A 13,288-nucleotide genomic window follows, 5' to 3' on the forward strand; every position below is an offset into this window, starting at 1 on the left:
CCCGAATGGCAAGTCGAAATCACATAAACATTTTATTTGGTCCAATTATTTCATTTTACCCTGCAAAGCATTCATCCATAGGTTAGTTCATCAGCATGACATAGTCTCGGGATCCACCTCGGGTTCGTAGACCATGCCTTAAACATTTGGGTTAATTAATCTAATAATTAGGTTAATTAAAAATTGGAGTCACTTAGGGTTTTTCCTAGTTTACCCTAAAATAATTAAACAAGGTGGCGACTCATACATTCACGTGCATTTCTGCCCTTAATCACATGCATTCATATGCCTTGATATTTTGGGGTAGGGGTTCACAGTTTGGCGACTTCACTGGGGATTATGTAATCATTTTGCATAAAGTGGACTACAATTGTTGTGTAAACTAACCTGCTCTTCTTTAGAGTATTATTTTACAATGCTTTGTTTTGCAGGGTACCTTGACACGAATCAAGTATTCTTTCTTTAAGAATACTGGATAAAGAAATTTGGACTTAATTGTAAAGTTTAATGAAAACATTTAAATTTGTTGATTTCTTTGCACGATTGAGAATCTTTTTCTCCATTGCATAAAAAATGAATTTCAAATGAATTTCTTCTCTCTCTGTTCAAACTTCTGAGTCTGGATAGCAAGTAGTGCTGATCGGCAGGTCTCCTTGATTATGTCGACGGACAGCCAAAGCGTCCTCCCTGTTACCGCAAACCATCCCTAATCCTTTTGGGGGTGGCTCATGAGTATGCGTACTGTCAGACCCACGCGAAACTCCTTGTTTCACATGTGGTTAGGTATATCCATGCTCAAGGTTCAAGGGTCCCTTTATAAAGCCTATTCTCTATTTGTGTCATAGCCTATAGAACCTATCCTTTAAGGCTGTATGCACCCAATGATGCTGAATCATTCCATTAAAATGAATTATGTTGTGATGTTGTGCGCATTCACACATCCACCCCATACTTCACAAAAAAAAACATTCCATTTCAAAAGCCCAAAAATTCACATCTTGGCCCCTAAGGCCCTAAAATTCACATTTTGGCCCCTAAGGCCCAAAAGTTCACATTTTGGCCCCAAAGGCCCAAAAGTTCACATCTTGGCCCCAAAGGCCCAAAAATTTCCAATTTGGCCCCAAAGGCCCAAAAGTTCCCAATTTGGCCACAAAGGCCCAAGAATTCCCAATTTGGCCCCAAAGGCTCAAAAACTCACATGTTGGCCTCAAAGGCCCAAAAATTCACATGTTGGCCTCAAAGGCCCAAAAATTCACATTTTGGCCCCTAAGGCCCAAAAAAAAATTCTTTGAGAACTTAGGGCCTTTCGAAAAGTCGAGGTGTCCAGCCCTAAGCACTCTACCTTACATATCACATCCCATTGGGTCCTATCCTAGGTGTCCTACCCTACCAACGCTACCCTACATTGTTTGGTCATACCACCCCACATCACAAGGGTCAAGTCCAAATACCTTACCCTTACACTACCCTACCTCACACTATCTCACATACCCTATGAAAACACCTTATATAGGATAGTCTAATCATTTTGAGTATGTCCTTTTACAGGTACCCCTCCAAAGACCACCTGTACCCGAAACACCAACTGAGCTCTTACCCACAAGTCCAACAACCCCGATTGCACCAATGGCATCACTGTCTGACATCCAAAATCTCATAGAACAACTGGAGGCCAGAATGGAGGCTAGAATGAATGAGGCATTAGCTGCCCAGAGGACTGCACTAATAGCTGAACTAGGTAGTGGTAATGGAAATGGGGCTTCAGTTGGGGGAAGTGGACCTGCTACCTCCAATCAAGGACCTGGTGCTGAACCGACAAACCCTACCCTTAACCTGGATGACATGCCCTCCAGAACTGCTTCTGAGCTGGAAGCTCAAAAAATGAGAGAAAAATTGGAACTTTTGGAAAGGTCAATCACTGCCCTTAAAACACACAAGGAAGTGGTGGACATGGACTCCTTGTCCTTGTTCCCCGAAGCAAGATTACCTACAAAATTCAAGATGCCTAACATGGACAAGTTTGACGGAACCACTTGTCCCAAAACGCACCTGAAAATGTATGTGGGTGCCCTCAACTGGTTTGGCCTGAACAGCGAGCTCCTTGCTCAGTTGTTTCAGCAATCTTTGACTGGTGCTGCATTAAGATGGTTTGTAAGCTTGGATCGTTCCAAAATGAAGAATTGGGAGGACATATGCAATGCTTTCAACACGCAGTACCATTATAATATCGAAGTGGATGTTACCCGGAGGGAGCTGGAAACTACTAAACAAAAGAACAATGAGCCCTTCTCCTCGTTCCTTTCGAGGTGGAGAGCCAAAGCTGCTCAAATGATCAACCGACCCTCTGAACAGGAACAAGTTGACATAATAATCAAGAATTTACTGCCTGTCTACTAGTCACAGCTTCAAACACAGTACTTGCCTACGTTCCAATCGCTCATTGCGACTGCAACTAAGGTGGAAGACTTAATCCAGTTGGGTAAACTCAAAGAAGACTCATACAAGAAGCAGAATCATGCTGGACTTTGAAAAACCGTCTACAAGACCGGGTTGACAATGGGTCCATCATCCCCAAGAGCAAGCTGAACATCAACCAATCCCTTGCCTAACCATGGGATTAATGCAAAAAAAAATTGCTGAACAAGAATCGTTCGATCCTTTCGAACTTTTCTTAGAAATAAATGAAGTTTGTGCCTGAGAAGGTTGAGATCAAGCCTCCAAAAGAACAAAGGAATTGTTCAAGACCAACAACAACATGTTTGATCGATTGAAGCATCGAGAAGACCAAAGTCACTACAGTCAATCCAATCCTAGTCCATCACAGTCCACCTAGAGTCTATCTTTTAGGGTCTAGTTTTTTCTTTTCATTTTCATTTCCATTCAAGTTTTCATTCAATTCAAATTTATAAATCTAAGTGTCTTTTGTACACAAATTTTGTCTTATCAATAAAAAGTGATCAGTTTACATTCCAATCATGTTTATACTCTTTCCCTATCCTTTCTTGTGAAAGCACAAAAAAAAATCGAAAAAAATAATAAAAAATTAAAAAAAATGATGATAAAAAAAAAGGATAATAAAAATTGGCAAAGAAAAATGCATTCATTTGCTCTGCATCAATCAAAACTGGGGGCATCCTAAGAAGCACCATTAAAGGGGAAGTTTTGAAGGGTATGTGAATACTCAAATTTTGAGGCTCAAAAAGCCTGTTGGTTGACTTTGCTACAGTAAATTTGACTGTGCTACAATGAATTTGCTACAGTAAATTTAATTGTGCTACAGTGCATTTGCTACAGTAACTTTGACTCACAAGGCTCAAAGAGCCAATTTTTCCGGACTGCAAACAGTCCGGCCGGACCGGAGGCCATTTCGGAAGTTCACCGAAAATATATCAATATGGTACTTGAAACGTCCGGAATTTTACGAGGATCGCGGAACAGGTCCCGGAATATTTTTCGGAGGTCCGAAACTCCCAAAACAGCTCCCGAAACGACACACGGTGGCCGCACCGGCCACGGCGGCGCCAGCCCCCACCAAGCGCGGGCGACAGCCCTCGCCCAGCGCGGGCGGGGCCTGGTGCCCAGCGCGGGCGCGAACCCTCGCCCAGCGTGGGCGGGGACCCTCGCCCAGCGCGGGCGAGGCCCCTCGCACCGCGCGCGGGCGAGGCCCCTCGCGCCGCGCGCGAGCGAGACCCCTCGCCCCGCGCGGGCGAAACCTCTCGCCTCGCGCGGGCGAGGCCTCCCGCGCCGCGCGCGGGCGAGGACTCTCGCCCCGCGCGGGCGAGACCTCCCGCACCGCGCGAGGGCGAGGCCTCTCGCCCCGCGCGGGCGAGGCCTCCCTCGCCGCGCGAGGGCGAGGCCTCCCGCGCCCCGCGCGGGCGAGGCCTCTCGCCCCGCGCGAGCGAGGCCTGTCGCCCCGCGCGCAGGGCCTGGCCCCCCCCTCGCGCCCTGGGCGAGGCCTGCCGCCAGCACACGCGGGGCCTCTCGCCCTGCGCGGGCGGGGCCTGTCGCCCCACCGACAGGGCGGTAGCTACCGCCCAGATTTTCTGGCGGTGGCTACCGCCATGCACGGCGGCAGCCACCGCCCGGGACCCGAAAATGGCCTATAAATAGGCCATTTTCAGGCTGTTTTTTGGTACACCTTGTCCGTTTTGACGGACGAGTCCTTCTCCCTCTCACGCTCCTTGCGTTTTCTTTACCGCTTTTTGCATTTAATTTAATTTTTTATTGCATTTTTATTGTGATATTTGGTCACTAAAATTAAACAAAAATTAAAAATTAATTAATATACCTAAACGAGGAGCTTAATCTGGAGTTAAGAAGTGGCCGACGATTAAATCAGGTACGTAAATAAAATTCTGCCTATTTAATTTTAGCACTTCATGCATGCTTCTCTTCTACTCTCAATCATTCTATAACTGCATAAAAAGCATGCACGTCAACTAAAATTCCGCTTAATCAAAAATCAAACTTTTTACGGCCAAAAGTCGTAAAATTGAACCATTTTGGCGAAACGCCTTAAAATCAACACTTTCGACTAAAAGTCATAAAATCAACCATTTTAGCGACAAATCGCTTAAAACCGACATTTTTGGCAAAATGTCTTAAAATCAATCATTTTCGGTTTAAAACCGTAAAATCAACCATTTTAGCGACAAATCGCTTAAAACCGACATTTTTGGCAAAATGCCTTAAAATCAATCATTTTCGGTTTAAAACCGTAAAATCAACCATTTTAGCGACAAATCGCTTAAAATCAACATTTTGGCAAAATGCCTTAAAATCAATCATTTTCGGTTTAAAACCGTAAAATCAACCATTTTAGCGACAAATCGCTTAAAATCAACATTTTGGCAAAATGCCTTAAAATCAATCATTTTCGGTTTAAAACCGTAAAATCAACCATTTTAGCGACAAATCGCTTAAAATTGATATTTTTGGCAAAATGCCTTAACAACGTGCACAAAGCATACACACACCCATGCATTAAGCATACCATTCAAAGCCCTCTAAAAGAGGCCTATCGAACTACGTTGACTTTGATCTTCCATTCAAACGGAAGTACGTAGGCACGTTCGGGATTTAACCCCGAGCGGCAAGTCGCAATCATTCAAAATCATCATAAACATTTTCATTGGTCCAAATTACCTTGCAAAGCATTCATTCATGGTTAGTTCATCAGCATGACATAGTCTCGGGATCCACCTCGGGTTCGTAGACCATGCCTTAAACATTGGGATAATTAATCTATCATTTAGGTTAATTAAAATTGGAGTCACTTAGGGTTTTTTCCTAGTTTACCCTGAAATAATTAAACAAGGTGGCGACTCACACATCACGTGCATTTCTTCCTTAGTCACATGCATTCATATGCATTGATATTTTGGGGAGGGGTTCACAGTTTGGCGACTTCACTGGGGACTATGTAATCATTTTGCATAAAGTGGACTACAATTGTTGTGAAAACTAACCGGCCTTTCTTTAAGGCATTATTTTATTATGCTTTGTTTTGCAGGGTACCCTAATACGAATCAAGTGCTCTTTCTTTAAGAATACTTGATAAATCCGGACTTAATTGAAAAATGTGATTAAGACATTAAAACTTGTTGATTTATTTGCACGATTGAGAATCCTTTTCTCCATTGCATAAAAAATGAATTTCAAATGAATTTCTTCTCCTTCTGTTTAAACTTCTGAGTCTGGATAGCAAGTAGCGCTGATCGGCAGGTCTCCTTGATTATGCCGACGGATAGCCAAAGCGTCCTCCCTGTTACCGCAAACCATCCCTAATCCTTTTGGGGGTGGCACATGAGTATGCGTACCGTTGGACCCACGCGAAACTCTTTGTTTCACATGTGGTTAGGTATATCCATACTCAAGGTTCAAGGGTCCCTTAATAAGCCGATTCTCTATTTGTGTCATAGCCTATAGAACCTATCCTTTAGGACTATATGCACCCAATGGTACGAATCATCTCATTAAAATAAATTATGACGTGTTGTTGTGCGCATTCATGACATACCATAAGCATTTAAAAAAAAAAAACAGAGAGAAGAGAGTGGAGGGACACAAAAATATCCTTCTGTTTGTCAGTCATGCACAGTTGGACAAAGAGACGATCTATCTCTTATTAGTTACCTTGATACACAACACAGTACCCTAACCCGGTTACCCTCATCCTATCAGGTACCCCCTGTTCAAGTGTCAGCTACACCTACTGTGCTATCACCGACCTCATCAACTTCAACTACACCAATGGCATCACTTGCTGACATCCAAACCCTCATTGAACAACTCGAGGCCAGAATGGAGGCCAGAATGACTGAGGCATTGGCTGCCCAAAGAATTGCCCTATTAGCTGAACTAGGCGGTGGTAATGGAAACGGGATTCCGGTTGGGGGAAATGATCATGGTGCCTCCAATCCAGGACCGGGTGCTGCATCTGCGTCCTCAAACCCTACCCTTAACTTGGATGACATGCCTTCCAAAACTGCCTCTGAGCTGGAAGCTCAGAAAATGAGAGAAAAGCTAGAACTCTTAGAAAGGTCTGTTACCGCCCTTAAGACACACAAAGAAGTCGTGGACATGGAATCCTTGTCTCTGTTCCCCGAAGCAAGACTGCCAACCAAATTCAAAATGCCAAACATGGACAAATTCGATGGAACTACTTGTCCAAAAACACACTTGAAAATGTATGTGGGTGCCCTTAACCCGTTCGGATTGAACAGCGAGCTCCTTGCTCAGTTGTTCCAACAGTCACTCACCGGCGCTGCTTTGAGATGGTTTGTCAGTTTGGACCGATCAAAGATGAAAACTTGGGAAGATATCTGTAATGCATTCAATTCACAGTATCGCTATAACATGGAAGTGGATGTTACCCGAAGAGAACTGGAAACCACCAAACAGAAAAACAATGAGCCCTTTTCCTCGTTCCTTACGAGGTGGAGGGCCAAAGCCTCTCAAATGATCAGCCGACCCTCTGAACAGGAACAAGTTGACATAATAATCAAAAATTTACTGCCTATCTACCAGTCTCAGCTTCAAACACAATACCTACCAACGTTTCAGTCGCTCATTGCCACTGCTACGAAGGTAGAGGATTTACTTCAAATGGGACAACTGAAAGAAGATTCGGGAGCCTCAAGATACAAAAAACCTATCCAGCCCGGAAAAATCCACGAAGTGGCAAGTATCACCCCCACAAACCCTTTACGTGTGGGAAATATGGGAAACACGGGAAGCATGGGAAACATGAGAAACGGCAGTCAGTCAAGAAGAGCATATACTGATCTCGGCATGCCAATCCTTTTGGTATTTCGAGAAGCTGTTAAAGCAAACTACATCAAACCTTTGGAGACAGGCCACCACCCAACCCATTACGAAGGAACTACAAAGCTGATGAATACTGTGAGTACCATCAGGGTAACGGGCACAAGACTGAAGCGTGCTGGACGCTTAAGAACCGCATCCAAGACCTGGTAGACAACGGTTCAATCATCCCAAGAAGGAAGCCGAACATTAGCACTAATCCCTTACCAAATCACGGGGTAAATGCTATTGTTTCTGACCAAGGAATTGATCGATCCTTTCGAGCTATTCCTAAAAGTGAGTGACATCCGTGGCCTGGACCTAAATGGCTTATCTGAAGAAGTTGAAGCAATAACTGAACTGGAAGTAGAAGACTTTATGCAGCCTAGTCTCTTTGATGAGGTTGCGGTTATCACAGGAAATAATGGGGATCAAGACCTGCCGAGCCTGATCAAGCCGAACGAAGGACCTTTCACCAACTGGTACGCCGAGGAGGAACACGCTGCTAATGAACCCCCTCCCGAGTCAAACCTAGAGTCAGAGTCTGTAATCAAGTCCTGTACTGAGTCTGAGTCTGACCCCGAGTCTAAAACCGAGTCAGAGTCCAGTTCCAGTTCTGAGTCGTTAGTGTCGGATCTAGAAGATCCAGATTTCAAATTCGATGTAACTTTTGAAGACAATTCTCTCATAATCAATAAAGGCTTGCAAATTCTTGACTACCCCGCGTGTCTATCTTTCCAAGCATTTCCAAGCAAAAATAATGAAAAAGAAATAAATGAAATAAAAAATGAAAAAAAAATAATAATTGGCAAAGAAGAAAATGAACATACATACATTGCATCTGACTGTGTGAACAGGGAACAGATCAGTGAATGCTTAAAGAAGTTTGTGGAAGGAAAGTGACATCACGGGAATTGACCCGGCAATAGTGGTGCACAAGATTCCAGTATACCCTGAGACTAAGCCAGTAAAACAGAAGCTAAGAAGGCTGAAGACAGAATGTTCCTTGAAAATCAAGGAGGAAGTAGCCAAGCAACTGGAGAACAGGTTCATAGAACCCATTGCCTACCCGACATGGTTAGCAAACATTGTACCGGTGTCGAAGAAAGATGGCAAAGTCAGAATGTGTGTAGACTACCGGGATTTGAATAAAGCATGTCCGAAGGACGACTTCCCCCTGCCGCATATTGACTTGTTGGTAGACCGAATGGCGGGACACGAGATGGTCTCCTTGACCGATCTTGCTGTTGGATATAACCAAATAATGATGCATTTTCCAGACAAAGAGAAGACGGCACTCATCACGGAATGGGGAACCTACTGCTACAGGGTCATGCCTTTTGGGCTCAAAAATGCCGGGGCAACCTATCAAAGAATGGCAACGACCATCTTCCATGACATGATTCACAAAGAAGTAGAAGTGTATGTCGACGATATGGTCATTAAGTCAAAAACAGCTGACAAACATGCAACCGCACTTGAGAAGTTCTTCCTTAGACTTCGAAAGTACAATTTGAAGCTCAACCCGGCAAAATGCCTATTCGGAGCTACATCCGGTGTATTTCTAGGGCATATGGTCAGCCAGAGGGGCATAGAGATTGACCCTTCAAAAGCCAAAGCCATTTTGGGAATGCCAGCACCAAGGACGGAAAAAGAAGTTCGGGGTTTCTTAGGAAGGCTACAGTACATCGGCCGATTCATCAACCAATTGGCCGATACTTGTGGACCGATTTTCAAATTGCTCAGAAAAGGAGTGGCCGTCAAATGGAATGAGGATTGTCAGAAAGCTTTCGACCAAGTCAAACAATATCTGTTATCCCCACCAGTTTTACAGCCACCAAGGCTAGGAAAGCCTTTGCTGCTGTACTTATCAGTGACAGAAGAAGCGATGGGTGCAATGCTAGCTCAACAAGCAGAAGATACAAGGGTAGAAAATGCCGTGTATTACCTCAGCAAAAGAATGCTAGACTACGAATTGAAATACAATAAGATAGAAAAGCTGTGTTTGGCTCTAGTATGGACCTGTACAAAGCTACAGCACTATCTTTCATCTTACACCACAAGCGTTATTTCTGAATCGAACCCCTTGAAATTCCTTATGGAGAGGCCGGTTCTTGATTGTAAGATGGCTAAGTGGGTATCAGTACTCGCAGCTTATGATTTGAAGTTTGTGCAACGGAAGTCGGTGAAAGGTGGAGCCTTAGCCGATCAATTAGCAGAATTACCGGTCGAAGACCAAATGCCGGGGGTAGAATTTCCTGATGAAGACTTGTTGAACTTGGAAAGTGAAGTCTGGGAAATGTACTTCGATGGAGCTTCAAATTACCATGGAAATGGGATTGGAGTCGTATTCAAAACTCCTTGTGGCGAATACATTCCGATTGCAGTCAAATTAGATTTCGACTGCACAAACAATGAAGCCGAGTATGAAGCTTGCATAAAGGGGTTAGAAGCAGCCCTGGAAAAAGAGATAAAGGTCCTCAAGGTTTTCGGAGATTCTAACTTAATAGTCTCCCAAGCTTTAAGGAAATGGAAAATTAAAGAAGAGCGTTTGGTTCCTTACCTACAACGCTTGGACGAATTGGCTCAGCAATTTGAGGATTTATCTTTCCACTACTTGCCGCGAGCCAAAAATCAGTTCGCAGATGCTCTGGCTACTTTAGCCTCCATGGTCGATGTAGAAGGAGACCGAGTCATCCGACCTCTGACAGTGCGGCTACAGAAACAGCCAGCACATATCATGAATTTGGTCGATGACAAGCCTTGGTATTGGGATATACAGAATTACCTTCAGAATGAAACCTACCCGGAAGGATCCACTAAGACTGATCAACGAACATTGAGACAGTTGGCATCCGGATATTTCCTTACTGATGGAGTTCTGTACAAGAGAAGTTGGAGCGGCTTGCACCTAAGGTGCGTCGATGAGGGAGAAGCTCAAACCATCATGGATTCCTTACATAACGGGGAATCTGGCCCACACATGCACGGGATAGCCTTGGCTCGAAAAATCATGAACCTAGGTTATTACTGGTCAACCATGAAGGCAGATTGCGTGAGGCACGCGCAGAAGTGTCACGAATGTCAAATTTTTGCTAAGCTGCAAAGACAACCTCCGGTCAATTTGAATCCTATTGCTTCACCATGGCCTTTCGCAACTTGGGGCATAGACGTGATCGGAAAAATCCACCCGAAAGCTTCCAACGGTCACCAGTTCATTTTGGTTGCTATAGATTACTTCACTAAGTGGATCGAGGCAGCCTCTTATTCAATTCTGAATGCCAAGAAGGCAGCGCAGTTCGTTCGTACCAACATCCTTTGTCGGTACGGAACGCCATTCGAGATCACCACGGACAATGGAGCTCACTTCCAGGGTGAATTTGCTAATTTGTTGAAAGAAACGAGGATTCGACACCATAAATCCTCGCCCTATCGTCCACAAACAAATGGGGCTGTGGAAGCTGCAAATAAGGCTATAAAAGTCATTTTACAGAAGACAGTCAAAAAGCATAAAGCTTGGCATGAACAGTTGCCGAATGCCTTATGGGGATATAGGACTTCAATTAGAACACCTACTGGGGCAACCCCGTATTCCTTAGTATATGGCATGGAAGCAGTATTGCCTATTGAGCTGGAAGTTCAGTCGGCAAGAGTTATCCAAGAAAGTCAGATTAGCGAAGCCGATTGGGTGAAGAATTATCATTCGCAACTCTTGGGCATGGACGAAAAGCGGTTACAAGCAATCCACCAAACTCGAGTCTACCAAAGGAGAATGGCACGACATTTTAACAAGAAGGTCAAAGACCGAAAACTGGAAGAAGGTTGTTTAGTCCTGAAGGAAATTAGACAGCCAATCACGGATCCACGTGGGAAGTTTCGCCCTCATTGGGCTGGACCCTATGTGTTGAAGAAAATACTGTCTGGCGGAGCCGTCATCTTAACTGATTTGGATGGTTTGGAATTCACGAATCCATGTAATTTAGATCAGTTAAAAAGATATTTTGTGTAATAAGCATTGCATAATGTAAAACGAACTACATTAGACCTGATTCTCTTCGAAAAAAAAGAAATTACATATCGGAGATATGTAGGCAGCCCTCATTGGGCACGGTCTAAGCATTAATAAAAAATTCATGTCATTCTTCTTTGCCAAATAATAAAAAAAATAAATAAAAAAAATAATATAATAAAAAAAAAAACAAAGAAAAACCCGCTAAGTCGAAAACCCGAAAGGGCGACTTAGGCAAAAAGTCGGGGCCCGCTAAGTCGAAAACCCGAAAGGGCGGCTTAGGCAAAAATGGGTAGCTCGCTAAGTTGAAAACCCGGAAGGGCAGCTTAGGCAAAAATTAGAGCTTAAAGGAATAAAGTTGGAACGTGCTTGGAAAGCTTAAAAGTCAAACAACACTCCAATAAAAAAAAAAATAAAGCCAAACAGTACAAGCAAAAAGCCAAAAAAAAAAATAAAATAAAATCCATGAAACAAAAATACATCTCAAAACCAAAGAATAAAAGCCTATCAGAGTCTAGGTGGCCCGTCGCCTCCGTGGGGCAACGTCCTCCGAGTCATCCCTAGCTGTTGAACTCTCTCCAGCCTCGCCTGTCCAAGGAGTCAACACAATCTCCTCATCAATCCTAACCCCCTCACCAGTGTCAGCCTGAGTCCAACCCTCAAGTGCACTCAGCAGTGCGTTCCTCCTCAGCTTTTCAACCGGCCAGACAGCATTCACGAACCAGGCCCGATACTCAGGAGAAGTCTGAATACCAGCAGGATTAGGTAAAGGCCTAACCATCTGATGATCTCTAACCCAAGCTCTAAGGACAGCTCGGGTAACTCCCGGAGTGATGGTGGAATCAGATAAAGAGTCATCCATGATCGGTACAGTCTGATCTATTCCCATCTGCCTCATAACGCGCGAAGCGCAGTACCAAGTACAATGGGTAAGGCCTAAAAGGTAAACCTGAGTATGGTGAGAGCTGACTTGAATAAAGCGGGTAATGCCGTACCAAGGTACAAACCACAACATTTCGTTTGGACCCAATTCAATCAGCCATGAGGTCCAGGCATCAGCAGACGGATGTGTGATCAAGATCCTCCGCATGCGATACTGGACAGGGTTATAAGGCAGCAAAGTAGGAGTGGCAACCACTTGGAGATGGTCCTTCAACCAAACCTGAGTAATGGATCCTTTCTATTACAAAGGAACAGGCCAAAAAGAAGAAAAGATAAGAAATAGAAAAGAAGAAATACCTGAAGAATAATAGGAGAAACCGTCCAATCCTCAAAGCCTAAAGCGGCTCTGTCGAGGCTCCTGATAGTTTCTGCCAGCACAATACCACCTATGCAACCCATATCCTCCATCTGCCGAACCATGGGACAAAGTCGCAAATCCCCGTAGCCCGGATCCTTGTTGAACAAGAAGCCAGCCAATAAACAAAAAACCAAGGCCCGCATCCTTAGCCTCATCCGGTCTGGGTCATCTGAACAGACCCCTGAAAACTCATCAATCAGGGGCAACAAAATTGCTTTCTGATCACCAACAATCATGGCCCTAGCTTGTGGTCGGCTGAACTGAAACAGGTTTTCAAACGACCGAACATACCCGATCTTGACTTCATGCCTGACCAAAGGGGCATTGGGGTCGCACCCTATGATAGCACAGAATTCCTCAAAAAGAGGGCACATTTCCTCCATCATGGCCCCGAATCGGAAAACATGGGCCTCTGGATCCCAAAGCCTGATGCAAGCCCATAAGAAATCCCAGTCGACTACCACCCCCCTGAGCGTAACGATAGGAGAGAGACCGTACCTCCCCAAGTTGATCTTTTCGACTTTGGAGAGACTCCTAATCCAGCTGTGCATGCTGTGAGTAAAAAAAAGGATTCATTCTTTGAAGATAAGAAGAAGAAGAGAGAAAAGGAAGGATGAATGAAAAACCAAACAAGAAACTTGTTTTTATAGAAGAATGCGCCGAATGATGGCGGC

This window comes from Jatropha curcas, chromosome 2 (genome assembly GCF_041381405.1).
Source record: "Jatropha curcas cultivar XTBG-Jc1 chromosome 2, XTBG_Jcur_1.0, whole genome shotgun sequence".
NCBI lineage: Eukaryota > Viridiplantae > Streptophyta > Magnoliopsida > Malpighiales > Euphorbiaceae > Jatropha > Jatropha curcas.